Genomic DNA, 10,980 nt, shown 5'->3' with positions numbered 1-10,980 from the left:
CCAAAGGCAAAGGAAACCAAAGTGAAAATGAACTTTTGGGACTTCATCAAGATCAAAAGCTTCTGCACAGCAAAGGAAACAGTCAACAAAACAAAGAGGCAACCCACAGAATGGGAGAAGATATTTGCAAATGACACTACAAAGGGCTGATATCCGCGATCTACAAAGAACTCCTCAAACTCAACACACACGAAACAGATCATCACATTAAAAAACGGGTAGAAGTCATGAGCAGATACTTCCCCAAAGAAGACATATAAATGGCTAACAGACACATGAAAAAATGTTCATCATCACTAGCCATTAGGGAGATTCAAATCAAAACCACACTGAGATATCACCTTACACCAGTTAGAATGGCCAAAATTAGCAAGAGAGTAAACAACAAGTGTTGGAGAGGATGTGGAGAAAGGGGAACCCTCTTAACACTGTTGGTGGGAATGCAAGTTGGTGCAGCCACTTTGGAAGACAGTGTGGAGATTCCTTAAGAAATTAAAAATAGAGTTTCCCTATGACCCTGCAATTGCACTACTGGGTATTTACCCCAAAGATACAGATGTAATGAGAAGGGCCATCTGTACCCCAATGTTCATAGTAGCAATGGCCACAGTCGCCAGACTGTGGAAAGAACCAAGATGCCCTTCAACAGATGAATGGATAAAGAAGATATGGTCCATATATACAATGGAATATTATGCCTCCTTCAGAAAGGATGAATACCCGACTTTTGTAGCAACATGAACAGGACTGGGAGAGATTATGCTGAGTGAAATAAGTCAAGCAGAGAAAGTTAATTATCATACGGTTTCACTTACTTGTGGAGTATAAGGAATAACATGGAAGACATTGGGAGATAGGGAGAAGTGAGTGGGAGGAATTCAGAGAAGTGAGTGGGGGGAATTAGGAGGGGGAGACAAAGCATGAGAGACTGTGGACTCTGAGAAACAAACTGAGGGTTTTGGAGGGGAGGGGGGTGGAGGGTGGGATGAGCCTGGTGGTAGGTATTATAGAGGACACATATTGCATGGAGCAGTGGGTGTGGTGCATAAACAATGAATTTTGGAACACTGAAAAAGAAATTAAATTTTTAAAAATCCTATTTGGTCATTGTTTATAATTCTTTTTACACTTTGCTGTATTTAAGTCACTAATATCTTTATATAATATTGTATTTGAGTTGCTAATACTTTCTGAGGATTTTTGAATCAAAGTTCTTAATAGATATTGGTCTTTAGTTTTCTTTTTTCTTTCCTTTTTTGTACTGTATCTGGTTTTGGGATCAAGGTAATGCTTGCTACAGAAAATGAGTTGGGAAGTGTTTCCTATTTTATTTTCTGAAAGAATTCGTATAAGATTGGAGTTACTTCTTTAAATGTTTGATAAAATTATTTACAAATACAATTTCTTTTTTTTAATATTTAATTTATTTATTTGACACAGAGAGATCACAAGTAGGCAGAGAAGTAGGCAGCCAGAGAAGGGGGAAGCAGGCTCCCTGCTGAGCAGAGAGCCTGATGCGGGGCTCGATCATGACCTGAGCTGAAGGCAGAGGCTTAACCCACTGAGCCACCCAGGTGCCCCTACAAATAAAATTTCTTAAATGGTCTTGTGACCAATCAGGATACCTATTTTAACTCCATTGAGGTTTGGTAATTTGTGGTTTTCAAGGATTTGTTTCTATTTCATCTAAGTGTCAAATTAACGAGCCTACAGTTGTTTGTGGTGTTCCCCTATCTTTCCTTTAATGGATACATGCTCTATAGTGATATCCCTGCTTTGTGCCTGATGTTGTTTGTGTCTTCTCTCTTTTCATCTTTCTCAGTCTTTTACTGATTTTTTTTCAAAGAACCAGTGCTTTGTTTCATTGATTTTTCTCTCCTCTTTTTCTATTTTCAGTTTTATTGATTTGTTTGCACCTTTATCATTTTCTTCCTTCTTTCTGCTTGCTTTGGGTTTATTTTGCTCTTCTTTTTTTAAGGGATAGGAATTTAGATTATTGATTTGAGATGCATCTTCCTTTTCTTATATTAGCATTTAGTGCTATACTTTTGCCTTTCCACACTGGTATAGCTGAATCCCACATATTTTAGTAGATTGTATTTTCATTTTCTTTTTCTTATTTGTCAGAGAGAGAGAGAGGGAGCATGCACAAGCAGGCAGAGGCGGAGAGAGAAGCAGGCTCCCTGCCGAGCAAGGAGCCTAATGTGGGACTTGATCTCAGAACCCTGGGATCACGACCCGAGCCAAAGACAGTGACTAACCAACTGAGCGACCCAGGTGTCCCTGTATTTTCATTTTCATTCAGTTCTCTATATTTAAAATTTTTTATTTGAAACTTCCTCTATGATCCATGGATTATTTAGAAGTACGTAGCTTAATTTCTAAATGTTTGGAAGATCTTCCATTATCTTTCTGTTATTGAATTCTAGTTTGGTCCCACTGTGGTCAGAGTGCATACTCTGAGTGATTTCAGTACTTTTTCCCCTTTTTTTCTGAGAAACAGAGAAAGCATGCAAGTGGTGGGGTGGAAGGGTAGAGGCAGAAGGAGGGAGAGATTCCCAAGCAGGCTTCATACCCAGCACAGAACCCGATGTGGGGCCCAATCTCATGACCCTGAGATCATGACCTGAGTCAAAATCAAGAGTCAGATGCTTAACAAACTGAGCCACCAGGGTGCCCCGAATTTCAGTTCTTCTAAGTAGCTCATAGTGTTTGAATACTGTGAGAAATAGCATTTTTCCATATTTGAGGCATTTGGGGAATAAAGTGCTGCATGAAGAGATGCACAGTTATTTTTGTTGGGGGACAGGAACTTATTACTTCTTGAGTACCTATTGCTCACTCCCTCACTGTGTGCTTTACATACATAATTTTTCTTTGAAGTTGCTACTATTATTAACCCCATTTTAAGTATGGGAAACCTGAGACCAGAGACTTTAAGTAACTTGCCTGATTTCACTTGGCAAAGATGGGATTTGAATTTTGATCCTTCCATTTTGAAAGCTCTTTCCATTAGAGAATTACGGATGAAAAAACTGGTAAGGACATGAGGAATAAAATGTAGAATGGGACCATGCCCTAGAAAAGCAAGCAGGCAACCAGTTATCCAACGTCCCTCTTGTTCCTGTTTTTTCTATGATGATGTTTAGATACCTGCATCAATTTGATATATAATTTTTAAGATCTTAATTCAGATTATATGGATTTTGGGTGGCCACACAATATCAGAGAATTAGTTTGATTATAATAACGTAGAGTTTAAGGTCTAAGTGTCTTAAGATGGGTTGTATCTGTACAACAGGGAGCAAAATACCTACCCCCAAAGATGTGTAGCAATGAGATAAGGGATCTGAAAGTATTTTTGCCAAAAAGCACTATGCAAATATATGGGGTTATTATTATGATAATGGAGATGATGCAAATGTTTCTCTAAGAGCCAAGACAATTGTCCATCATGCAGATCAAATGTTTTCAGCCTTGAGGCCACGGACCTCGTGGGTAGGCTTCTCTGAGGCTGCGTGTAAACTATGGGAAGGTGCATTTGGGGGAGGGAGACTTAAGATTTCCTCCCAAAGAGTATTTGAAATTAGAATTGACTAGCTGAGTGAATGAATAAATGAAACAGGAAGGACTGACCATGTGATATAGGAAATAGCACACAGTCACTGACTTCTGCATACTGAAGTAGCTTTGTCAGGTGTAGCCAACTTGAAGAGAATTTATTTTCTTATCCCCAGTCTTGAACAGCCTGTATGTTACTTCCCACCTGAACTGAGCTTAGTGGGAAGCATGTCCACAAGGCAGTGTGTATGCCTGGATAGGAAGCTTCAGGCATTTTACAGATGAAACAATCCTCCTTAAGTTTCCAGTTTGAACAGGTCTGTACATTTGCCAGTTAGAGACTGGGATCATTGGCTTTGTAGAACTAAGAGGATTCTGTGCTTGGAGTGTTACCGTGGAACAACTGAGGGCATAGGGACTGTGAAGTCTCTGCCATTGGTGTAAAAGCCACCGCCCACTCCAGTGAAGTGACCTTTACACTGCAAAATTGGTCTGGACCAAGCAACACATTGTAAAGAGCACAGAAGAAGCTCAATGAATAACTCAGAATCCAGGTAACGGAAGAAGACTTGGGCAAAACTGGGAGAGATGCAATTTCTTTAGCCACATTTCGATAAGGAATTGCATAGCTCCAAAGATAGGAGGTATTTAGAGATGATGTAAGGGTTGACCAGTTCGCATTTATGAGGCTTGAATTAGCCTGGCAGGACAACTAGACCTCAAGGGCCTGTGTTGGGGTTGGGTCTCTGGACCCAGTCTGTATCAGACCAGGAGGAAGACCATGATAGGTTTCTTGGTACTATCAGTCATTGAGTGCAGGGGGCTAGAAGTTTGCCAAATAAAATACAGGATGGCCACACTTCATGGGAAGTACATATACTACATATTAAATGATCATCCTCTATTTTTATTTGCCAAATAGGTCCACAGATAGGACCTGAGTAAGGAAACTACTAATTCTCAAACTTTTCTTGTTCTTTTTTTTTTTTTAAGTAGGCCCCAATGTGGGGCTTGAATTCATGACCCTGAGATCAAGACCTGAACTGAAATCAAGACCTGAGTCGGACACTTAACTGACTGAGCCACCTAGACACTGCTTTAAAAAATAAAGTTTTTTTTAAAGTCATTCTCAGCCTTTAATGTGCATACAAATCACCTGAGAAGTCAGCTGATATGGGATGAGCCTCAAGCATGTGCCGTTCTAAAATGTTCCCAGGTGGGGCGCCTGGGTGGATTAGTAGGTTAAAGCCTCTGTCTTCGGCTCAGGTCATGATCCCAGGGTCCTCGGATCGAGCCCCGCATCGGGCTCTCTGCTCAGCAGGGAGCCTGCTTCCCTTCCTCTCTCTATCTGCCTCTCTGCCTACTTGTGATCTGTCAAATAAATAAATAAAATCTTTAAAAAAATGTTCCCAGGTGATGCTAACGATGTTGGCTGCAGACCATACATTAAATAGTAAGGAGCTAGATAGTTGTGTCCATTACTGATTGAACTGCCTTTCTCATTCCACAGTAAAAGTTCCATCATTACCACCTAAGTCCTAACTCCTCCATCATTACCTCAAACCCCAAGTGAAAGAATGTCTTCCTTGGTGTTGCAGAAGGTGTCTAGAGGTGGCTAGAGCAGGTGAAGAATTTGGAGCCCAAATTGGATGGACAAGGCAAGCAGAAACCCCATCATAATGGAGCAATCACAGGATTCATTGCTCTACCCCTGTAGTTGCCAAATTATCCCCTCATTGTCATCGCCGGGAGATCTTTTTAAAAATTCCAGAGCCTACGCCCTCCAAGACTAATGAAACCCCAATTACTGCAGGGTGGGTGGGCCGGAAATGGGCTTTGGGATCGTTGAAGCTCCGCCTTCCGTGATACTTGCATGCAGACCATTTGGGGGAGCACCGTTCTAATGCCAGTACTGGCAATGAAAGCACCTAGGGAAGAACAAAAACATTTCTATAGCTCTAAGAAATGAACTGGGGAGGTGGAGCCAAGTGGATGGGCCCAAGGAACCTTCGTTGGCTTAAAAGAAATCATAAACTCTTAAGCAGTTATCAGAAGAGCTACTTCCAAGGCCCTCTCTTGGATGTCCTATGATTGGAGATTTCTGGAAGCGCCAAGGCCTGACTTTGAAGTGTCAAATTTCTGGTCCCTCTTGGACTGACTATACTTTAAATTTTCCCTGTCACCCACACCTTCAACCCAACACCAAGCACAAATATTTGGAACTCTGGCAAGTCATCTGCTGATATTACTTGGATGTGAAAGCACGTGAAGAAAATCAACATTCTACGCAAGGTAATTATATATTCTCTTCTTGCTAAAACAAAACCAAAACGAAAATGTAAAAAGCCACCTTTGCTTTCCACAGCACTGGTTCTCAAACATGGCTGCACGTTTGGATCAGCTGGGAAGCTGGAAAAATACTGATACATGGTACTACCCCCCCAGAGGTTTTTACTTAATTAATATAAAGTGGAGAATGGGCTTTGGGTTTTTCAAAAGAGCTGCAGGTGATTCGAATGTTCAAAGCATTTGAATGCAACTGGCTAAAGCACTGGGGCTTATTGATTTTGTGTTCCCAGACCAGCAGTATCAACATAACTTGGAAGCTTGTCAGAAATGCAAAATCTGAGAGCTCACCCAGACCTAGGCATCCAGAATCTCTGGAAGTGGGGCCCAGCAATCTGCCTTTTTAAAAAATTGACATATAATGTATTATTTGCTTCAGTGGTAGAGTTTTGTGATTCATTATTCTTACACAGTTCACAGCACTCACCATAGCACAAAGCCTCCCCAATGTCCATCACCCAGCCACTCAATCCCTCCCCACTTCACCCCCAGAAACCCTCAGTTTGTTTCATGAGATTAAGAGTCTCTTATGGTTTGTCTCCCTCCCTGGTCACATCTTGTTTTATTTTTTCCCCTCCCTTCCCCTCTTGACACCACTCCCCCTGCCTCTCAAATTCCTCATAGCAGGGAGATCATATAATAATTGGTTTTCTCTGATTGACTTATTTCGCTCAGCATAATACCCTCTAGTTCCATCCACATTGTTACAAATGACAAGATTTCATTTCTTTTGATGGCTGCATAGTATTCCATTGTGTATATATATATGCCACATCTTTTTTTTTTTTAAGATTTTATTTGTTTATTTGACAGAGAGAGATCACAAGTAGGCAGAGAGGCAGGCAGAGAGAGAGAGAGGGAAGCAGGCTCCCTGCTGAGCAGAGATCCCGATGCGGGACTCGATCCCAGGACCCTGAGATCATGACCTGAGCTGAAGGCAGTGGCTTAACCCACTGAGCCACCCAGGCGCCCCTGCCACATCTTCTTTATCCATTCACCTGTTGATGGACGTCTGGGTTCTTTTTTTTTTTTTTTTTTTCATCTGGGTTATTTTCATAGTTTGCCTATTGTGGACATTCTAGCAATCTGCTTTTTAACAAGGCATCCAGGTGATTCTAATGCTTGTTCAAGTTTGAGAACCACTCATTTAGGACTGAGATGCTAAATGTGCCTCTGAAGGCAGGCTCCTTAAAATTCCTTGGCAATTTCCATTTTTTCAAGATGGTCATCATATGAGTGTACATGGTGCTGATATTGACTTAATGTCCTCCGTAGTAATCACAGGAAATACAGATATATGTGCCATACTAAATGAGTAATATACATAAAGTATAGGAAACTTATAAAATGCCTTCAGTACTTTTTTGCTGCCACGCTTTCTCTCTCTCTCAGACACACATGCACCCATATCCCCTGCAATGACAAAGAGAGTGGCACTGAAGTTTGGGGAAGAAAGGAACAGAAGCGGTAAAAACTAAACAGAAAGTTTAGTTTGAAGTATAAGCTCAGAGATAAAATCAACTTGAAGGAGTAATGCTCAGTAGAAGATGGACAGAAGGAGCTGGGAACAACCATAATGTTTCCATGATATGGGTGGATCCCCCAAGCCCGGTCAGTTTCTACCAATTAGTGGTTCTTAGCCACTTCATCAAGCCACACCCTAGCCTGGATGAAGTCTAGGAATTGTGGGACCTAGTTTCCAGTCATCTGCTCTCCAGGGCTCAGTATGACTTTTAGGCAAATCTCCTAAGGGGCTTGCAGTTTTCCCCAATTTCAGTATGTGAAAGACATGAGTCTAGTCTATGAGTCTGCCCAGGAGAGTAGGTCTCCTGAGTTTTCCCGGCACTGCTCATCCTCTCCAGAGCTCTAGCCATAGTGGAGATGAGGCAGACTGCTGCTGGGCAAGCCAGCAGTGTACTTGAACTTTCAGTGTTCCTGGAGCCAGAGGGAACCTGAGTCTGGGACTGGAGAATCCTAGATTGTTGGGTTGGAGGGGGAAACAGACAAGGGAAAAACATGAATGCAGCCATCTTTATCTTTTAAGACTCTTTTCCCCCCAGCCAAAAAGACATGCATGCTTTTGGTCCTTAAAACTTTGTGATTCTGGGGCACCTGGGTGGCTCAGTGGGTTAAACCTCTGCCTTCGGCTCAGATCATGATCTCAGGGTCCTGGGATTGAGCCCCGCATCAGGCTCTCTGCTCAGCTGGGAGCCTGCTTCCTTCTCTCTCTCTGCCTGCCTCTCTGTCTACTTGTGATCTCTGTCTGTCAAGTAAATAAATAAAATCTTAAAAAAAGAACTAAATAAAGACTTTGTGATTCTGAGCATTCAAACCTGTTTTGTGCCATTTACATAAAACACATGAGACTTTGACATAATTTTTATGAGCCATAGACAAAGAATAACTCCTTTTTAACTTTTAATATCAGGCTTGTTGGGGGCCTCCTCTAGTCATTTTCTACAAAAAAGACAATATAGACAATAGAAATGTCTGGCTAGTATAAACTTTGGAGATCTCACTTTATGGACCAGCAAGGTGAGGCTTAAAATCATCAGTTATTTGAAGACCAAGTTCTTAACCATGCCCTGTTCTGGAAGTAACTAACCCAAATATGGACACTTCTCTAAAACCCAGTTTTCCTCAAGTTCATTCTTTACTCGTGAGTTCAACCCATGCCCTTTGTAATGCTCAAAACCATTACACTGGCTTTGCAGACCACAGTCAGGCTGAGGGGCGTTTGGGCTGTAAGCCTTCCTTTCCTGATGATTTTGAACATCAGCTAGTAGCAGGATGGGCCCTGGAAGGGAAGTGCTGGAAGTCCCTCTGCAAAAGTGTGATGAACAGTGTTTACTATAACTGTGAACATGCTATGTTAACTGTTCGAACCAAGTCTGTTGAACCCCAAAGTAGGATGATAGCAGCAGACCCCACATCGGTGACTTCCGCATTCGAGTGAGGCAATGGCTCTGACTCTTGATACATGGTCCTCAGGATTGTAATCTTGAAATCTTTTCCTCCCATCCTGGAGGCACACTTTTTGGAACTCCTTTTATCATCGGTGGGAGGGGGTGGGTTGAAAGTCATGTCTGTACGTGTTTTCTCTGCTAATCTGAGAGCTGGACTCAACCCCAGGACTTGGGTCACTTACACACAGAGATCTCATTGTGAGGGGGGAGGAAAATGGCAGTCCCTCAGCTGCACTTTGAAATTCTGCATTTAAAAAAAAACACTAAGTATTCATAAGCCTCTTATTTAATGAATGAATCCCTTTGTGTGATATCCTTCACAACTCAGGGAACAAATAGGGTTTAGTTGCTAGAAAGTGAAAACTTCAAGCTCATCAGAATGGGGGAAATAGTAGGCAATTTGGATTAACAGTGGAAATGGCTCCATCCCAGTTTCTTGGTACCTGCTAAGGGCATGCCAACCAACGCTATCTTCTTCAGTGTCTCCACCTCCACTCTTGGGCATTCTCCAAAAAGGGGCAGCAAGATGTTGACCAGCATAAATCTGTAGTGACTTGGTGATGTGCTCACCTGAAATCAGGAGACAAAGGAACAGATCAACCAGTGAGGTTTGGTAATTGGCAATTGCCAGTGAATGGCCTGACCATTTTCTGCCATGTGCTTTCATCTTGCTACCTCCTCCCTCTTGTATCTAAGATTGGCCTTTACTTCCCCAGAAGGAGTAAACCACCGAAGAAGCATTTTAAAGATCCAGCTCTCCCAGAATAGATCCAAAAGAAAACTCTGAGTTCACATGATTTCAAAATGGAAATGGGATCAATTCATTCTTGGGTCCTCCCACTCCTAAGGGTAGTTTCAAGAAGCTCTTCAATATTAATTAGTAAGCTGTGAATTCAGTTCTGTGCAATTATGATGAGCCAGTTTTTGGAGTATGAAAGAGCTAACTTATCATATTTTTGAATTACTCATCTAGAAGCCCAAGTATTTTTGTATTTCCATATTTCTCGAGTAGCACTTAATTTAATCTTAGCCCCATTTCTTTCAATAAACCATTGTTGCGTCTCATAAGCAGCACAGCTTCTTCCTCTAACTCATCTCCCCGTGAAATTGGTTTAATGAAGCAGAAAGGTATGAAGCATTAGCAACAGTGGAATCCATGTGGTAGCACTTCATTTTTCAGAGGCACTCACATTTCCACCCTAATTTATAAAATCAGCACACAAATGATTTTTATCACGGCCATTACATCAGTATAAATTACTGCCTTTTTTTTTATAACACGGCAGTTAGTCAAACTGTTGAAATGATATCTATTAGTCAAGGATGGGGGGAGAGGTGGGTGAGAGTTAGGGAAAATGAGGGCTGATGGTTGTCTTACAGAAACACTAATATTAATTTACCATAATGAACACCGATGGGGTATTTTGCAAACGTACAGATGAAAATTAAATGCACAAAGTGAAGCAAATGGGTCAATTTGTTCAGGACAAAGAAGGGGACCTTCAATAAACAAACGGTGCTGTATAGAGACAGGCAGCGAAACAATTAGTCAGGCGCTCCCCCTGTCCGGTGGGCAGGCTGCAGTCACCCTGGGCAGGAGCCATTGTGGTTCCCTCCCGCGTGGGTGTCTTCATTTATCTCATTGTAGGAACTGTCATCCTGGTTTTGTGCCCTGCAACCTTGCCATGTCGAATCCATCCTGCCAGAGCCTCCTTGGAGAGTACTACCCACTGGCATCTCTTCTTTTTACCATTTGCCACCTAGGTCGCTTGCTAGAACCTAGTTGCCCCCATTTCAAGTTAGGGAAATCTCAGATATCTGACCTTGCTCATCTGAGCATGTGAGCATTTGGGTGGGACTGGGTGGATGGTTCCCTTTGCTCCCGCTGTGAACAACAGTTGACTAAACAGTTCACTAGTTTTTGGAGAGACGGTATGGAAGGATGGGTATAGGATGAGTTTAACCATAAAAGAATAAATTACTCATGTATTTCAGAAGTAACATTTAAACTTAAACAATCTGTGTAAAAATTGGAAGTCATTCTTGTCCATGGAATGGTGTGGTCGCTCTGGGTATACTTCTGTGCTGTGAATTATTCAACACAATA

The sequence above is a fragment of the Lutra lutra genome, chromosome X (genome assembly GCF_902655055.1).
Source record: "Lutra lutra chromosome X, mLutLut1.2, whole genome shotgun sequence".
NCBI lineage: Eukaryota > Metazoa > Chordata > Mammalia > Carnivora > Mustelidae > Lutra > Lutra lutra.
This window is presented reverse-complemented; position numbering follows the sequence as displayed.